The following is a 17,223-nucleotide window of genomic DNA, read 5'->3' as shown; positions in this document are numbered from 1 at the left end:
CGATGACATGTTTAGAATATACCCTTGACTGGAAGATAGAAAAATCAAGAATAGATTTACAAGAGTTTCTAAGAAAATTAAACAGCAACTTAATATAGACAATTGAGAAATTGGAAGCACAACATTGCAATCTACAAATAATGATGAAGATTATCTAACCGACTCTTCTCTAACCTCTCAACATTCTCAATGTTAAATATATTTTACTTTCACGTTAGTGCAGTGGAACTGCGGTGGGTTCTACCTTCGCTTAGAACGCTTACATCAACTAATCAATAATACAAAAGCAGATATCATCTGCCTTCAAGAAACCAATTTCAAGGAAACACATAGACGTAATCTTAAAAATTTTGAAGGTTACCATTTCCTTCGGACTACGTATACAAGAACAAGTGGAGGAACATCTATCTTCGTGTCTAATGATTTATTTTCTATACAATATATCCTAACTACCAATTTAGAGGCCATAGCAATAACTGTCTGGTGTTTCGACCAAATAACCATATGCAGTACATATATATTCCACCTAATTGCAACTTAACAGAAACAGAGTTTTTTTTTCTTGAAAGACATTCAGTTGTTCAACAGAATATAACCCCTTGTTTTCCATGTACTTTACCTTTAACTTATAACTTAGTAATAAAACTGTTGTATTATTTAGTCATAGGTTCTAAGCTTATAGATTAACTGTAGCAATTAGTAACATGTACTTTTTGTAATTATTGTACACAATATTGTTTGTGTCAATGGTCTTTGCTCCGAGACACATTAATTTAAATAATAAAAAAAAAAATTCTAAAAAGAAAGTTCCAGGTATTTTTACTAAAACGTGATACAATATTTAAAATATTGTATCACGTTATGCCAAATTAAATGGCTTCTTAAGTGTAGTGTCAGTTAAATAACAAACCTATAATTATTTATCTCGTTGGTCAGCCGTTTATACTTACACGATATTGTTACTAAACACGATATTATGCATAAAATATATGCATAAAATATTTGTCCCAGAAATCGGTTTTATTAGTTTTTTATATTCGCTCCATCAAGATCAATATCTACACTTTTAAAGGTGTAAATTCAAAGCGAATATTTTAAACACAGAAACCGCTTTTTCAGCCATTAAAATCAAACGAAGAACTTATTCCGTGCCAAATCGGAGCTAAATAATAATAGATCCACCATTTCTACATTTTAATTGCTTAAAAATTTGTTATAAATATTTGTTGGGTAATAGTAATCATTCGATGTTAAGGCTATCACTTTATTATCCAGATCTCAATCTCACAGAATTAGTGTAGACTTTTTCTTTTTCTTTATGTGCCGTCTTCTACCGAAGGTTGGCGACCATCAAACGATAGGTTTCTCTTTTTTTTGTGCCGCATGTATTATGTTCGCAGCTTCTGGTATTTGAAACCATTCTCTCAAGTTTCTCAGCCAGGATTTCCAACTCTCCACTTCTTTTACTTTCCACTTCTTTCCACTTCTTTTTGCCCAAACCTCTTCTACCTTCAATCTTGCCTTCCACGATAAGCTGTAGCAGACTGTACTTATCATTACGGAACACATGGCCCAGGTATGACGTTTGCCTCCTTTTAACAGTTGTTAACAATTCCACCTCTTTACCCATTCGTCTTAATACCTCTGTGTGTGGTCACTCTGTCTGTCCAAGGTATTCTCAGTATACGTCGATATAGCCACATTTCTAGAGCTGCTAACTTCTTTATAGTTTCTGCTGTTAACGTCCACCCTTCAACTCCGTAAAGTAGCGTAGAAAGTACGTAGCATTTCGTGGCGCGCCATCGGAGGTTACCGCTTAGGTGGCGGTTGCTTAAGAGCTTTCTTATTTTGATGAATTTGGATCTTGCTATTGCAATTTGGATCTTAATCTCTACGTCTGGGTACCACTTATCATTTACTGTATATCCCAGATATTTAAATCGGTGTACTCTTTCAATACGCTCGGCTTCAATATTCAGGTCGATATGTTGAATGTTCTTTTTACTGATCACCATAAATTTAGTTTTCCTTCTATTGATCTTTAGTCCAAATTGGTTGCCAGTTGTATTTACTCTATTTAGCATCATCTGTAAATCTTCGATGGTATCGGCCAGTATAACAGTATCATCTGTATATCGAAAATTACTTATTGGTACGCCATTAATCTTGATGCCCCCGTTGTACTCTTCGAGTTGTACTCGAGTGCCTATAGAAATATTTGTTCCGTGTACAGGTTGAAAAGCAGTGGCGAAAGAATACAGCCCTGTCTAACCCCTCTCGAAATGGTTACGTTTTCACTCACCATATGTCCATTCTTCATGTTAGCTGTTTGATTCCAATATAGATTTTTTTTAATCTGGGTGTCCTTAGTGTCAAGTCCTGTAAGATGTAATAGTTCTATGAGTTTGTCATGTCTGATAGTATCGAATGCTTTCTCATAGTCGATAAAACAGGCGTAAACATCTTTCTGTTGATCCAGACATTTTTGAATCAAGACTTGTATTACAAAGAGCGGCTCTCGAGTTTCAAAACCGCATCTAAAACCGAACTGTGTTTTACTTATGCTGTGTTCTAATTTTGCTCTTATTCTGGAATGGATAATACGCAAGAATACTTTAAGGGTGTGACTCACTAAACTTATAAGGCGATATTCTTCTGTGGACTTCTATTGCTCTTATATGGCGCTGAGAAAAACGTTGAGCTTAAATTTAGGTCTGTGAATCTATTTTGCGATAAATTTTTGAAAATATTTTTAAATAAAGAGTAGAAAAGACGATCACCTTACTGGAAGAGTTAAAGTGCTTGACACACTCAAAATTAATTCCATCCAGAACAAGGTATTAGACAAGGATATATACTGTCTCCGCCATTATTTAATATATATATATATATATATACATATATATATATTCCCATATATATATATATATATATATATATATATAAGAATAAGAAAAAAGAAGTACTTGTGACTCGTTTGGAACAAATATATAACTGTTTTGGATGGGTTGGAGTCAATAATAGGGCTATTGGTTAACTATTTTTTTAATCTCGAGCTTTCAATTGTGTTTACAATTATTATCAAGAGCTAAAAAAGACAAAATACATACAAGGTTGAACTAAAAAGAAAAAACAATTTTTGTTAACTTACCAAATAAAAATTAGTTTGGTAAGTAAAAAATCACTGCTTACATGTTCAAAATATTTTATATAAAAATGTTTTAATCTAACAAATGTTTCTCCGAAAATTTCTATAATTTTGAAAACATTTTTTTAATATAAAAATAATTGAATTTATAAATAAGTTCAAATAGCAACCAATTACAAATAGCCTCAATGTCATAAATGCCAACATAAAATTTTTATTTTTGACAATTATATTGCCAAAAATAAAACTTCGTTTAAACATTCTTTTTTGTTTAGTAACAAAAAGAAGAAGATTTATTCACCCTTGACAGATGTCTGAAAGAATGTGACAGATATATGGAGAATTGAATATGACATTTTACAATTTTTATATATAAATCATAAAGAAAGAATATAATTATATATTTTACTTAAATTTTGAATCTCAGATCTTTTGTTTAAACTCTTATCATTTTTGCTAATACAAACCATTTCCAAAAAAGTCCTTTTAAATTTATTACTTTCACTACATAAAATTTTAATGTTATCAAAATCCATAATATGGTCTTTATCGATTACATGTTCTGCCAAAGCACAAGATGGTTTTTTAATTCTGCAATCACTATTAAAAAACCATCTTGTGCTTTGGCAGAACATGTAATCGATAAAGACCATATTATGGATTTTGATAACATTAAAATTTTATGTAGTGAAAGTAATAAATTTAAAAGGACTTTTTTGGAAATGGTTTGTATTAGCAAAAATGATAAGAGTTTAAACAAAAGATCTGAGATTCAAAATTTAAGTAAAATATATAATTATATTCTTTCTTTATGATTTATATATAAAAATTGTAAAATGTCATATTCAATTCTCCATATATCTGTCACATTCTTTCAGACATCTGTCAAGGGTGAATAAATCTTCTTCTTTTTGTTACTAAACAAAAAAGAATGTTTAAACGAAGTTTTATTTTTGGCAATATAATTGTCAAAAATAAAAATTTTATGTTGGCATTTATGACATTGAGGCTATTTGTAATTGGTTGCTATTTGAACTTATTTATAAATTCAATTATTTTTATATTAAAAAAATGTTTTCAAAATTATAGAAATTTTCGGAGAAACATTTGTTAGATTAAAACATTTTTATATAAAATATTTTGAACATGTAAGCAGTGATTTTTTACTTACCAAACTAATTTTTATTTGGTAAGTTAACAAAAATTGTTTTTTCTTTTTAGTTCAACCTTGTATGTATTTTGTCTTTTTTAGCTCTTGATAATAATTGTAAACACAATTGAAAGCTCGAGATTAAAAAAATAGTTAACCAATAGCCCTATTATTGACTCCAACCCATCCAAAACAGTTATATATATATATATATATATATATGGGAAGCATATTATGAGAAGAGAGCCTGAAGGATGGGAAAAGGGCATCTCAGTAAATGGCCGAAAAATAAACAACCTATGTTTTGCAGACGACACAGCCCTTCTTGCAAATAGTCAAGAAGAGTTAATTAATCTTATACAACTTGTTGAAAACGAAAGTTAAATATTTGGTCTGCAATTAAATATATCAGCAATTAAAGTGTGATCTAGCAAAAGTCACCGTAACAAAGATAGACAAAATATGAAAGGACTCTCAAGTTTCATGAACTCTAAAAATGAGGTTGATCAACTGCTTAATACTCCCAATACTGACATACGGATTTGAATCTTGGACCCTACGATAAGCGGAAAGAAGAAAGATAGACGCCACTAAAATGTTCTTTTAAAGAAGAATGTTACGAATTCCGTGGACCGACCACAGGACAAATTTTTCAATTTTAAATGAACTTAAACCCAGCAAACGCTATCCAGCAAAGTCCATCTTCAACAATTAAAATATTTTAGACATGTTTTGAAAGCAGATACATAAAACATCCAGGCAAAGTAAAAGGCCGAAGATCACGAGGAAGACCTCCAAGATGCACTGATCAAATTACAGGTATATGCAAAAGACCTATGCATGAGGTAAAAGAATTTACCAGAGACAAAGATCTTTAGAGACTGACAATACACGACATTACCAATACAGTAAGTTGTCGTTCCATGGTTTCGTGGTCTTCCTACTGATTGTTTTCCTATGGGGGAACCGTCTCTTGCCGTCTTTACTACACTATTTGTTGCTATCCTATGATCGTTCCATTCTACTTTTCTATTTCTTATCCAGTTCTTGATATTCTCCACCTTGCATCTACGTCGTATATCTGTACTTCTAGCTCTTTTTATTTTCCGATATTTTTATTTCTCATATTGTTTCATTTAGTCAACCTGCGACTGTGTTTGCTCTATTCACTTGATCTTTCACTTCAGTTTAGAGCTTTCCGTAGCAGGATAATGTGATGACTAAATATTTAAACTCCATCACTTTTTCTATTAAAAAGCTCTAAAAGCTGCATCACTTAGGACTAAAAAGATATTAATGGATTAAGCCAAACTCAACAAAATATTTCTCATGGCTCATAAATATGGCTCAATACTATTTGTGTACTACAGTTAAATAGCAAAATAGAACAAATGTTTCTTAGCCTTGTTATTAAAAATCCATTAAATTGATAACCTTCCTATCAATAATCGAATCGAATTGAGATGTTATAATAAATTAAAACAAATTAAACTTTTGACAAATATAAAATTGTCGCAATAGATTAGATAATCTATAGATTTATATAAAACATTCTTTAGCAAATGCCTAAACGGAGAAGAAAAATAGAAAATATCATATATAAATATATCTCGTCAATATTTACGGTAATGACAAGGAGTAAAATAACTAAGGCTGAATCTCCGTCAACACTAGCAATAGCAAACTTTTTGAAAAACACTTGGGCATATTTTAAGCTGACTATTTACCATCTGGACTGTGGTTGAAAAGAAGTCAGAGGGCACTGTTTCCCAAAGGAAACTTTGGGAGACCCTTTACTCCAGTCGTTAGAGACGAAAATGACACTGACCCTCTAAAAATCATAGAAACAAGCTGAATTTTGCTGAAAATGTTAATTTTGGTACCACAAAAAAAATGCAAAAAACTTTACCAAGTCAACCTTCCGGCTTTCCCATAAACCCCTTTCCTCGTAGGTTGAGAAAACTGAAAAAATCGATTAACCAAGTATACACCGACATAATTTTGAACAAATATAATTAATTGAGAACTTTCTGTGTATTATAAATCGTTCTCTCAAAAACCACGCTTATGCAACTGGCGACTTTGAATGTCAGTTACGCGCGCGAAATCAATTTTATATAAATTTGTATCGGCTCGACGGTAAAAATTCGATATCTTTAGATCTGAGTGTCCTATCAACAAAAACTAAAATGCGTTTTAAAAAGAAATAGTGCAGTTTTCATATGCAATTTTTCAGTTTTGTCACAAATGAAGTCAGTTTTTCGAAAGATGTTAAATAAATAAACGTTGCGCGATTTTTGGTTTTTTTATGATTCTCTAGGAGATTAATAAAATTTATGACTTTCAGTGACCGGTCATTGGCAATTGACAAAGTCAAATGGCAAAAATCGCGCAATGAGTGTTTATTGAACAGATTTATAGAAACTGCTTTTATTTGCGGCAAAATTCAAAAATTGCATACACAATCTGCAGTCTTTACGTTTAAAACTCATTTTGATTTTTGTCGATAGGACAGTCTGATTAAAAGACATCGAATTTTTACCCTCGAGTTGATACAAATTTTATTTATCTACGTAATACGGATTCTTGGTAAATCGATTTTTTCTGTTTTTCTTCTCCTAGAAGAGTTGTTTTATGGGAAAGCCTGTGGGTAAACTTGGTAAACTTTTTTGGATCTTTTTTGAGGTCTTAAAATTAGCATTTCCATCAAAATTCATCTTGTTCGTATGCTTTTTAGAGGTCACATCTCTGACGACTCCGGAATGAAAATTAAGTACTTTCGGTAAAATTTTCTTATTGTTTTATGTAATTAGAAAATTCAAAAAGCGGGGAATTTTCTGATATATTTTATTACGTAATCATGTATGTAGGTGTTAAACAATAACTAAATTATCACTATCGTACTTTGTGTTTATTGAAGCAATATTAAATAATATACAAAATTTACATAACTTCAAGAATTCCTCAAATAGTTCTCAATGATCCCAAGCACCTTGAAGCATTACAAAAATAATTACATGCCTATAAAGTAATTTAATTTATAGACCATTGTTAATCTCTAAAGAGATCTCGAAGAATCGTTTTTATAACTTCCTTCCATCGAGTGAGAGGAACTTGATAACGACTTACCAACAATCCATTACGATTTTACACAACCTTCTCTTCTCTTGTAAGATATATTGCTAAATGCCGTGTCAATGCGAGAAATGTACTAGGTTTTTTAATTGATTAATTGGTACTCCTGTAAATATATGCAATTTCTTGAGTTATGGAAACAAAAACACGGAGTTTTTTTGTATATTTTTTTTTGAGCGTCGACAGACAATTTTAAAATAATATGTAATGTTTCGGCTTCCAGATCAAATTTACAAAAATTTCTTGAAATCACTGAAGACCAATGATTGTTAGAAAAAATATGTATGGGTCAAATATTTAAGAAACACTAAACATAGAAACATTCCTCAAAAATCGTGAGTACCTTCGAGGTAAAAAAATAAAATAACCCAGTAATTACATATAAAATTACTATTCAGTTTTTATTTTAAAAATGTGTAAAACATTTAATTCCAAGCTGAGCGCTTTCGGCTACGAAGCCATTGCCAGAGCTATTCTACAATAGAATAAGTTAATGTAAGTAACTATTTAAGTGTTACAATGTTTAACTTACGTCTGAATTTAAAAAGTACTATTAGTCAAAAAATACAAAACTTTTTCTTTAAAAGTTAAAAAAAAACGTCGAAAGTTTCCAAAAAAACATCAAAAAGACAGCACATTAAAAGACTTCATAAAAACTCATTAAAAGTTTATGGTACGGATGCAAGCAACCAACTATCTGCATTGAAGTGAGGCAACAGACTAAATGAGTAGAATCCAAGTAGCTTTTAAATGTTTTTCAAAAAATGACAACTTACATGTGTCATGTGTCATTAAAAAGACACTTGTCAGTTGTCATTTTTTTAAAAAGCATTTAAAAGCCAGTATTCGCCATTGAAAACAAAGTATCTGACCTCTGGCGGAATAAATTTAAACTACTAAAAGTGGTATAAACAAACCAGACAGCAATTGATTTAAATAGAAATATTAAATTTTTTTAGTAAATTTCAGCATTATGACTACGTTAAAGTATTTTAAATCAAATCGATATTGTTCTGTTCCTCCCCTATTGCGAAATAGGGAAAGATATGTCCCTATTTCTCTTTCCTAAACTTTTATTTATTTATTAACGGGTATACCATTTACATTGAAACAAAATATATATAAAAAATTTCAAAGTAAGCATAACAGTGGAAAATAATTAGTAAAGTTTAACAAAAAACTAATAATTAACTTGAATACAAACTAATATCACACAAATAGCAGAAACTGCAAAACTTTAGAAAATCAATAAAAAGAAAATACCGCTATCATTTAGTCAATAACATATTGAGAATACATAAATAAATTATTTTCTTAAATAACAGAAATACAAATACTTACCATGTTGGGATAAGTATCATGAGGTTTTTTCCTCATGATTTATTATGCAATCTTTTAAAGACAAATCATGTGTTATGATCTTTTCTGACAGGTGATCTCAAGTTAAGGTTTTTGTTTCGTGTAATCAAATGAACTATCTTACAATAAAGTCAATAAATAAATAAAGTTATAAATAACTAAATAAAGTAAATAAAGTCAAGTTCAAGTTATTTATTTATGTTAATATACAATAAAGTCCTTGCATATGTCAAAAAATAGTATAAAATAAAAATTAACATATAAAAAACATAAGGCATAATTTTATAAAATAATGCATATATTAATAAGACAAACATTACACAGAACATTATACTACGGGTTCCCAGGTATACACAAAATATTTATACAAAAAATATACAAATTCACTAATACACAAGCCAGTTCCAACCATTAAAGTTAAAATTTAAGAATTCATCACTTGAAAACTGCTTCCCCTTCAACCAATGGTCTCTTTGCTTCACGACAATACTCAACGATATCATTAGGCTAATTTCCATTTTTAAATAATAAACATAACTCATCTTAAACCAAACTAAACATCCAAAAGCAATGGTAAACATTAGACTGTTATGTTTGTTTATACCATTTATATCGGCTATGACAGTGCAATCGAGCTGCCCTCTACATTCAGTTTCAATCGCGAATTGGATTCTACTCACACTGTTTGTCACCTTACTTCTATCCAGATGGTTGAATGCTTGCACTCGTACCATAAAAAAAACTTTTAATGCGTTTTTATGGAGTCTTTTAATGTGCTGCCTTTTTAATGTTTTTTTTTGAAACTTTCGGTTTTTTAATTTTTAAAGAAAAAATTTTGGATTTTTTTGACGGGATAATTCTGTCGTAGTGGTACTTTTAAAATTTTATGTAAGTTAAACATTGAAACACTTAAATAGTTACTTTTATTAAGTTATTTTATGGTAGCATAGGCCAGAAGATGATTTTGTAAGCTGAAAACACAGCTGGGAATTAAATCATTTACACATTTTCAAAATACTTTTCCTTTTAATTTATACATTTAAAACTCTATTTGAACCAATGCAAATAGTAACAGCAGTATTTATAAAAATAACAAAGAAGAAAGTTGCTCCAGCTCTGTAAAAATAAGACTAGGGAGAACAGTTGGACCAGATGATATCCCTATGGACAGTGTTAGGTGAGACAATAATAAGTTGTCTAATAGACTTTTTTACTAGAATTATGTATGTGTAACAAATACCAGATAAATAAATAAGCAGTATCTTTGTACCTGTGCTTAAATCAAAGACTTAAAATGCTTAGAAATGTCCAAACTAAACGTCATAAACCTATTTCTTCAGACTATGAAAATATAGAAGAACGAAATTAATAGACTAATTTAAGAATAAAGGAATATCCTAGGAATAAACAGACCTTTTTCTTTAGGTGACGTATCCGTATTCTAACGTTGATTATCATCATGTTTATAATTTCCTGAAACCGTTTTCTATCGGCTACTGCGCGAAATAATTCTTCTACTGTAGTACCACACCATTGTCTAATATTACGCAGCCATGAAAGTTTCTGGCTTCTTTATTAGCAATTCAGCTTGTTCATTGGCGGATTAATACCTCCATGAAAGGTTGTCACTCTATCTTTTGCGCTGTCGTCCGATACTTCTTCTGTTGATTGGTGACTTATCTCTTGCTATTTAGACGACACGGATATCCTCCATTCTGCTTATGTGGTTATTCCATTATTTTTTTATATTTTGTGTCCATTCATTTATACACATTACATTTTCTTCTAATGTCTTCACTTTTCTTTCGATCTCTCAGCGTACTTCCTGTTATTCTTCTCAGTACTCTCATCTCTGCCGTTTCCAGTAACCTTTGCGTTGTGGCTGTGTCGGATCTTGTTTCTGAGGCATATGTCATTATTGGTCTTACACTGGCTTTATAAATTCTTGACTTCATCTCAGTGTTAATGTGTCTGTTTCGCCATATAGTGATATTAAGACATCCTACTAGGCTATTTGCTTTTTGTACTAGATATCTCACTTTTTTGTCCAGGTCTCCATAGATAGACAGTGTAATTCTCATGTATTTTATTTCTATTACTTGTTCAATACTGATGCCATCAATTTCTATTTTACATCTGGTTGGTTCTTTGCTGACTACTATTGTTTTAGTTTTCTGAGATGAAATTGTCATATTAAATTTTTTTGCTCTTACGGTAAATCTGTGGACCAGTCTTTGCAGACTATCTTTATCTTGGTCTATTAATATTGCGTCATCTGCGTAACAGTATTTTTATTTCTTTGTTTTCTATTCTGTATCCTCTTCCGTTGTTAACGCTTTTGATGATTTCATCCATAATCAAATTGAAGAGTATGGGGCTCAATGAATCCCCTTGTCCTATTTCGCTGCCTATTTCTATAGGTTCTGTAAGTTGTCTATTTATTCTGACTTCCATTTTGTTGTTTTGATAGATGCTTTCGATAGTTTTTATAATATTTAGAGGAACTTCTCTATTATACAGAAGATGGATTACATCTTTGAGTCTTACTTTGTCAAACGCTTTCTTTAGGTCAATCAGACATAGAAATGCTGGTCTATTATACTCTAGTGTTTTTGACTCATCTATGTCTTTCCCTCCACTTTTCATTGTATTATAAGGCGAATTAGATGGTATTTGGGCCCTCTAATTATATGGCCGAAGTATTATTTTTTCTATATAATGTTTGGAAACAAGCGTTCTGAATTCATCATTTTAAGAACATCTTCATTGGAAGTATGTGAAACCCATAATATTTTTAGGATCTGTCCATAATTCGAATGCCTCTAATTTGTTAAGCATTGTGGTTTTTAATGTTCATGTATTATTACCATATAATAGGGGAGACCACACATATAATTTTGGGACTGCTTGCGAATGTGTATCAACAGGTATCTGTTAAAACATAAAACTGGTTTCCAGGTCATAAAAGTCTTACGTGATATTTATATCCTGATTATTACCTCTTCATCAGAGTCATGATTTACATTTAACCAGCTATGCTGCTGAGGCATTTAAAATTGTTTACACGTTCTCATCTCCATTAAGCGAACGCAAACCTTGATCTATATTAATCTTTCCAATCGCCATCCACTTTGTCTCTGAAATGATAATTTTAATGCCTTTTAGATAACTTGCTTCACTGACTAGATTTACTAATGTCTGGAGATCTTGTAAATTTTCTGCAAGAACGGCTGTATCGTCAGCGCCAGCGTTAGCATCCTCCCTCTTGTCTCTCACCCAAAGCTTCCCTTAAGATTTCTTAAGAGTATAGATTAAAAAGACTGGGTGATAAAACATAACCCTGTCGTAGTCCACGTTTGATCTGTAATTTTTCAGTACGACTATCTGCAATTTGCATAGAGGCTACTTAATTGTAATTTAAGTATTTCAACAGTCTTATATCGTAGTGATTAAATCCTGCTAGCCGCTGGCAATCAAAAAGTGTATCGTGTTGTGCTCGGTCGAATGCCTTCTCCGTTGTCGATGAAACAAACAAAAAAAACTTTCGGAACTCACAGCTTTTTGGTAAGAGAACGCTCATACAAAATAGTGCCTCTCTAGTTCCTAGACCATTGCTTAATCTAAACTGCTTATTACCCATTATACTTTCGCATAGAAAGAATACTCGATTTTGTATAAGGCTAAACTAAACCAAACTCTTATTTATTATTTATAAAATTTGTAGAAAATTTAATATATGAATATATGAAGGGTATATGAGATGCAATAACAACTAGTGTTAGGTGAATTTCGTTAATATTAGGGAAGAGACTGATATATTTTATGTAAAATTATAATTACGTTATGTCATTCTTATAATGTTGGCCCAGTATTGGAGTACGATGATCCCATCTTTGTTGAAGAGCCACAAATCTTTGAGGTTACACCGATGAGGACAGTTTCTACATACAAAAAGCTGTTTTATATTTTTCACAGCCTTCAGTTATATTTCTTTATAATCATAGTTTACATAATCTTAGTCTATTTTGCACCATTTTGTCATGTTTCATTTTACTGGACCTATCTCCGTTCTTATACTGTTCAGAGTTTTTCACGTTTTAAAGTCTAGAGATTGGTCGATCTATTGAACCTGTGAAGAGGAAAATATTCAGGCGATTCATCCTGCACTGTTTCAATCAAGCTTTTCCTGGATTTTAGTCGTTTTCGTAGTGTTCGAGCTTTGTATAGGGCATGCTGCTCGTCCGCAATTTATTATTTTACTATTTGCTCTGCTACATTTCCGCGTGTTAAGGAATCTGCAAAACCCGCTGCTGTTTATACATTTGATAGTAGCGTAGGTTTCATGCATCTCCTTACTATCATGCATATCCCATTTAGTACAGTATCAACTGGTTTGGTGTGAGGAGATATGTTTCAAATGGGTCACGCATATTCAGCAGTTTAAAAACACAGTGCCTGCGCCGTTGTTTTTAAGAGGCCAGAACATCCACCCAGCTTTTTGAGTATGCTATTCCTAGTTATTACTTTCCCTCCCAATTTTATGCAGTGTTGTCTGTAGGTGAGGGACCTGAGCAGAATTACTATTTTGGTTGGTCTATGTGTTCTAATGTATTTCCATTTCACGCAATTTGTAGTTTTCGCTAAGCTTTCTTCACGCGAATGTAGAGGACACAGACTTGTCCTTTAGAAGGATTGTGTCTCAGGGAATTCTGCAGGTAGTACGCAGTCATTATGTTTTTAGGGCAGTTTCGAGTTTCTCTTTTACTTATTCCAAAGTTTTCCCTTGAGCACATATTGCAAGATCATTAGCATAGAGGAAGAGATTGATTTCTGTCGGCGTGGGTTGATCGTTTGCGTATATAGTAAAAAGAATTGGTACTAAAACACTTCCCTGTAGAATGCAGATCTTCTGAACTCTGCACCTACTTAGTTTGCCCACCAGTATGAAAAAAACGTCTGTTTTTTAGTAAAGAATGTACGACCCTAACTAGATTGTGGTCACTGTGGTGTCAGATCTACGAAAGCAGCCCCTGTTATAAGTATTTTTACGAAGTCCTCTTCAACGTGTTCTGTTACTCTAAGTACTTAATCGGTTCAAGATTTGTGGGGTCTAAATGCTCCTTGTTGTGGAATAAGAGAATATAAGGGTCTCTCATATATTTTGAACTGTGACACAACAGAAAAATAGGTCTGTAGCTACTGGAATTTTTTCTGTTATTTTAGATTTTCTCCATAATTTTTTAACTTTGCAGCACGTGATATAGAGTAGAGCTGCAAGATCCATTTTTTTGTTCCTTTTGTTCACTGCATATAATATCCACACCTGCAGCTTTTCCGTCTTTTAACCTGTTCATACCATCGTGGAGTTGTTTTAGAGTAAATAAAGTTCATTGGTGGTTTGTCTCCCGATTCAACCTTCTTCTAGTGTTTAAGTCTTTATATCCATTCTTAGTTCTTCCATTCACAAGAAGTTAAGTAGCGATTTGGTTAGTTGTAATTTTGCAAGGTTTTTATGTTCCTTAGTATCACCGGTAAGTTTTTTAAAAAGGTTTTATGTTATGTTGGTACTATGTGTCAAGTCCATTTTTTGCAGGATTTCGATCGAATTTTCCTTTCTAGTTTGACTTAATGGTTGGAGTAGGGCTTCTCCGCAGTCAATTGATTCTTAGCTAAAAAGGTCAGCTGCTCAGAGAAGTCCGTATATTCATATTCGTTTTTTGAAATCGCTGGATATTCCGGGTATAACTGGCTATAACTTTCCTAAGAAGATTTATAGATGTAAGATGTATACAAACGGTTTTAGTTAGTAAGAAATACTAAAAGCTAATTAAAACAAACGCAACAACAATTTAATAAGGCAATCTAATAAATCGTAAAATTTTAAACTTAGTATTACAGAGAGGGATATCACAGCGGCTGAGGTACTACCATTCTAAGCCTAAAAGCACAAGTTTAATTTTCGGCACCGACAACGAGATTTTCAATTTCTCAAAATTACACGAGCAGTCACTGTGTTTTGGAGGGTATATAAAGGCTTCGGTTCCGGCTAAGTAAGTTGTCTTAAGTCATGTTAGGGCCCTTGCATGACTAAAAACCGTAACACCAGAACTAGGCAGAAGGTTACACCAACATTACTTTTTTTACTACTAAAAATAAAACAATTATTTTGGATGGTGAAATTATTGTAACAAATAATAGTTTTAGTACCTACGATCGGTATTACCGATATCTCCCCAAATCTCCAAATAGATGAAGATGCATCCAGTAGAACTAGAGCGGAATTGATGAAATTGAATGATGTAATGGTTTGTAATATGATAGAGAGGTTCCAACGAAAGTGAAAGGCAAATTATATAAAACTATCGGCTAAACAATATGTAAACCGACATGAAAGACATAAATTATTTAAAAAACTTAAGTATTTGGACGGAGCATTCAAGCCACAACTTCAAGAGATTCAAGACTAGAATGGAGAAGTTAGAACTGACAGAGAGCATTGCAGAGACCTGAAAAAATTACTGCTTAGAATCATATAAAGACACTTAAAAAGATTCAAAGATTCATCAGTCTCAAAACACAAGACACATGCAATCAGAGAAGCAGAACCAAATTATTTGTAGAATAGAAAAGTAGAGAAGGCTCTCAATAAACTAAAAAAAAAATCAGGGATCGATGGCATAACAGCGGAAATTCTAAAAGTAATGGGCGAGATTAGCGTAGATGTAATACCGGATATGCGTAACATGATAGCTTGGATCTACCTAAGCATAACTAGCCATAAAAAAGGACCACTAACCATATGCAGCAATTACAGTACTATCGCCCTTATTCCTTATTTAAGCAAAATCCTGCTACATATAATCAATGAACGGCTAACAACGTTCTACTTCCACATATAGCCAAAGAACAATGCGGATTCATACCAGAAAAAGGAACGCGGAAGCAGATACTGAACACCAAACAGATAATAGAAAAAGCGCGGGAACACAACAAACTAATACTGCTCTGTTTCGTAGATTACACAAAGGCTTTTGATTCAATAAAATGGTATCCGTTCTTGTGTAATGAAAAATATGGGAGTACCTAACCAGCTAGTTAACCCAATAAGAAATATGTATAATAAAAACTTAGTCAAAATAAAATAAACGGAATATATTCAGATGCGTTCAATACAAAGAAAGGAACAAGACATGACTGCATACTATGACCATTATTATACAACATATATTCTGAATATATAATAAGGAAAGTACTAGACGAATCAAATGAAGAAATCACTATAGGAGGCAGAAAAATCTGTAACCTACGATATGCAGATGACAAACTTATACTAGCAGCAAATAAAGTCGAAATGATTACCATCACTGAAAGGCAGTCCGGATAAGCGAAGTATTCAGACTTAAGATCAACACTGGAAAAACAAAAATAATAATCAAATACAAAGAAACTAATAATCTATAGCACCTACACCAATTAGCAAATTTCGAAGTGGTAGAGAGATTTGTATACATGGGCTCCCTGATAACCAACAATGGCGACTGTTTCTCAGAAATCAAGCGTTGACTAACAATGGCATAAACCGCAACAGCTAACCTGATTAAAATAGGGAAATACCGATCAATAATAAGGAAGGCTCAGGTTGGTCAATACTTTTACCATTGCTACATACGTAGCTGAAACATGGACTCTAAATCGATAGAAATAAGATCAAAGCTTTCGAATTGTATCTATAGAAGAATTCTACGCGTGTCGTGGACAGAATCTAGAACCAACCTATTAATTACGGAAGAGCTTAATTTTAAAGGAAAATAAATTCTATTAAAAAAAATAAACCGAACATACCTAAATTACTTTGGCCATATAACTAGAATGGGGATCACAGAACTATTGGTAGTACGATGAAAGTTAGAAGGCCGAAGACCAAAAGGAAGATCTCCAACACAATGGGCAGACCAAATAAAGACTCTGGTGGGGAAACGTAGTATCCAATGAAGACAGCAAGCTAACAATATTAACGCCACCACGCGCAAGTAATGAGGAGAAGGAACGGTTAAAAAACTAATGTAATTTTCTTTTCACTTTTTCTTTATGATTTAAAATATAATTACCAACAAAATACTTTTGCTGTATGATGATTAGAGACTCTTACCTTAAACATGAATTCACGTAATCAAACACAAATTTAAAAATAATAGAAATATTTTGCCTTAAAATTTTTTATGGTGTGATCTATGGTAATAACAAGTAAAATAGTTAATAATAAATCATGTTAAAAATCTGAAATCTTGTAAAAGATAATTTAATTCTTTAATTAAAAAACCGTACTTGAAAATATTTCTTGATCTGGATTTAGAAAAAAAATCCCCATATTTTTTTATCAGAAGCTGTTTTTAAGTTAAAATTGAATCTATTTCTTGTAATCGAAATAATG

The 17,223-nt window shown here is 32.0% G+C and overlaps 1 protein-coding gene across 1 annotated transcript in view; it reads right to left on the bottom strand.

The window, feature by feature from the left end:
- Window positions 1-17,223, bottom strand: part of LOC140448844 (uncharacterized) — a 207,916-nt gene that overhangs the window by 39,667 nt on the left and 151,026 nt on the right. The window lies entirely within an intron of this gene.

Source organism: Diabrotica undecimpunctata, chromosome 1, assembly GCF_040954645.1.
Source record: "Diabrotica undecimpunctata isolate CICGRU chromosome 1, icDiaUnde3, whole genome shotgun sequence".
NCBI lineage: Eukaryota > Metazoa > Arthropoda > Insecta > Coleoptera > Chrysomelidae > Diabrotica > Diabrotica undecimpunctata.
This window is presented reverse-complemented; position numbering and strand designations above follow the sequence as displayed.